The sequence below is a fragment of the Trifolium pratense genome, linkage group LG5, assembly GCF_020283565.1.
Source record: "Trifolium pratense cultivar HEN17-A07 linkage group LG5, ARS_RC_1.1, whole genome shotgun sequence".
Taxonomy (NCBI): Eukaryota; Viridiplantae; Streptophyta; class Magnoliopsida; order Fabales; family Fabaceae; genus Trifolium; species Trifolium pratense.
Window position 1 is genome coordinate 39,238,397 of NC_060063.1, and position 3,637 is coordinate 39,242,033.

Consider the following 3,637-nt stretch of genomic DNA (forward strand, 5'->3'; position numbering starts at 1 on the left):
CAATGATTTTCAAATAAACTACCATCCAAAGAGTTCGATGGGATATGAATTTTTCGATACCGGAGTTCCTATTCCTGAAGTAAGTTGTACTATATTGCTATTTTTAAACCTAATACATAACTTTCATTTAGTACTAATAAGAATCTTTGTTTCACATATTTTTTATTACAGTGGATGCCTGTGAAATTTAGGCCACTACCAAACATGAATCTGAATGATATTTGCTCTTACACCATTGCATACATCTTTATGAGCGACAACGAGCATAAACATGAGTATGTGTTTTTAATATATCTTGCTAAACCATTTATTTAGTCTATTTAATTTGAATTCAACTAACAATTCATAAATCTACCTGTTGCAGTGATGAGGTTCTGATTAAAACTTCAACAGATGTTTATGGGGACAGAAAAGCAATTAAGTCGTTGATGCCTAGGTGTAATGTGGACCAAGAGGTTATATTTTGATCTAACATTGTAAATTTTTTGGCTATACAAGGTGAAAGTGAATTAAAATTTGATCTAACATTGTTTTCATTTGGCTATACAGATAATCAATCTGGTTGTTGCACGAAGCAATTGGCTAATAGATTCGTTAGGAAAACATAAATCTGTTTGGTATTTGCCTACATATTTTGCGGTAATTACATGACCAACACTGAATTATGTTACATTTACATTTACATTAGTTGAGTAATAAATACTGACTTAAACTACATTACTTTTTAAGCAATATGCTCTGGATAACAAATACAAGGCTGATTATATCAGGAGCAAATTTCAAGACAAGTACATGCCACCAAACTCTATAGTTTCAAAGGTGAGTTTCCTATAAAATCTGCTTAGTGTGTAGCAACACATGTTTGGTTGATTCAGACTTGAAAAATCTATTCTAATGGGTAATATGATTTCTATAACTACAGATTTTTATTCCTATGAATGATGAGGGAGCACATTGGTTTTTGGTGGTTGTTGATTTTTCTGAAAGAAAAGTTTATTGGTTGGACTCTTTACCTTCAGATGAAAGATATCATCCTAGGCGTCATTCAATTATTAGATTGGTATGCATGTGATCTATACTTTGTTTTACATTCAAATTTATTTTTTGCTTTTTTAATTCAAATTTTATATTTACTATTGTGGCAGATTGTCAAGCTTGAGGAAATCCTGCTTCTTCCTTGTTTTGTTAATGTTGCTAATCTAATTGGTCATGATAACCTAATCACAAACTTCACCAAGATTGAACCTACGTGCCTCCCGCATCAGCGACCTGGATCGTAAGTATTCTTAACCCCTATCTCTATTAATGATTTTACTTAAACTACATATTAGTGTGATACTAATGCAGTTTTATCAATAATCATAGGAATGATTGTGGAGTGTGGGTTGCTAAATGGATGATTGAATGTCCATTCAATAGTAACTACGGAGGCATAACTGTAAGTTGAATTAATGTCATAATTATTTGTAAAACATATCCCATCTAAGTAAATTTCTAATTCCTTGTTCAAAAAAAAGTAAATTTCTAATTCATCCACTGTTTGTTTCATTATATGTAGGTTGCCACTGCCACAAGGATGAAGCTTGCTCTATATCTTTGTCATTCCTCTAATAATGTGTTGTTACAATCACTGTTGTCAAAGTCTGCTCAATATTGGGATGATATGCACAAGAAAAGGAAGGCTTTGGTTGATGTCTGATGTTTGAAGTTTGGTTCTTACACTATGGGATGGAAGCTTTGGTTGATGTCTGAAGTTTGAAATTTTATTTTGGATATTTTGGTTTATTTTCTGTTTTTATTTTTGGTACTGTTACCTTAACCAGTGGGTTTGTATTTTGCACAATATGGTGGTCTTATATTTTGGATATTCTGTTTTATTCGGTTTGAAGTTTTATTTTGGATATTCTGGTGAATTTAGTTGACAGTGTTCTATTCTGGTGGATATTGTGGTTTATTCGGTTTTAGGATTTATTATATGTTTGTCTTAAGCTGTAGGTATCTCATGCTATTATCCAATTTCATGCTATATGTTTTACTTAAATACATGACATAACTATTTTGATTTATTTGTTTGTTTCATACAATTTTCAAAACATTATATATATATATATATATATATATATATATATATATATATATATATATATATATATATATATATATATATATATATATATATATATATATATATATATATATGTTGGGAACATACCTCTTAGTTCTATGTCTATGTAAAATTGATATGAATCACATTCTTCTTCTTAACATTTTTGACTTCAAGTCTAATCACCATGTTGAATGCATATTCATGTAACCTGTTTCAAATTGCAATAAAACTTAAGTTTCTGTAATTATCACCTAACAAACATACATTTAGCATTGTAACAAAATTTGGTATTGGAAATAGACATTTTCATGTATTTAATCAAAACTATTTAAAAATTGGATAATCAATATCAAAAATGTTATTGTCCAAAATTACACAACATTGTTCAATAAAAGTTGGATAATCTTCGTTTAAGTTACCAAAACTTATTAAAGTTACGCCTTTCTCATGATAACTTACAAAACTTATACATCTTTCACATCATGTACATTCAACAACCTTTAATTGGACTTGTGTGATCAGTTAATGTACATTGAGCAGATTACAAAAGTTGCATGTTTCTCATTACATGACATGAATAATACATTATGAATAGTTAACTTAAGCTTGGAGCAACCTTTAAAAGTTAATTGGAATTGTTTAAAAAATTTCATCTTTCTCATTACATTGCATAAATCATAGCTTATCAAAAATTAAGGTACATTGAACAGCCTCCAAAAGTTAATGTACCATGTTTTACTCAAGTAAAAAAGATTACAATATTCAATTTGAAAATTGTTACTGTACTACAGTTTAATATGTAACACTGAGCATTAGCTAAAATATAGCACTGACTTCATATCATTAACTAGTGCTTATTCAACTCAAATACATATCACTAACTATAAACTTAACATTATAAAGCTTGATTTGTTTACCCTTCAAGCTCTTCTACATTGTCTGTTTTCCAGTTCAAACCTCTTAAACACAGGATTCCTTAACTGGGATCAGAGTGGATATATTACCATCCATTATTTAACTGCAGGAGATATGAACACTAATATCAGAATAGCACACTAATATCACATTCAAATTAACATAAGCACACTAATTAAGTGTGAATAACATCCCAGTCTAATTTCAACCCTAATCCCCAACTCAAATGACATCAAATACATAATTATAAGATTTTGATAACACAGTATTCCTCAATTGGGATCAGAGTGAATATTGTAACACCCAAACCCGTTATTTAATTAACTCTGCCTTTATAAAATCTTTTTCGAAAATACGCAGCGGAAAAATTGAAAATCTGATTTATAAAGCGCTGGTTTGAATATCACAAACTTCATTCAAAGATAATACTAATACATTTATCTAGTAAAATATTCGAATGAACTAAAAACAAAACCTCGCATCGAACGATGCGTTATTAGTTATACAAAACGGATACTTTTCAAATGAAAGCTTAAGACCAACAGAGTATACTAAGAGGACTACATGCATATACATATAAAAACCCCTTTTTCCCGTGTCTCAATCAGAGCAGAG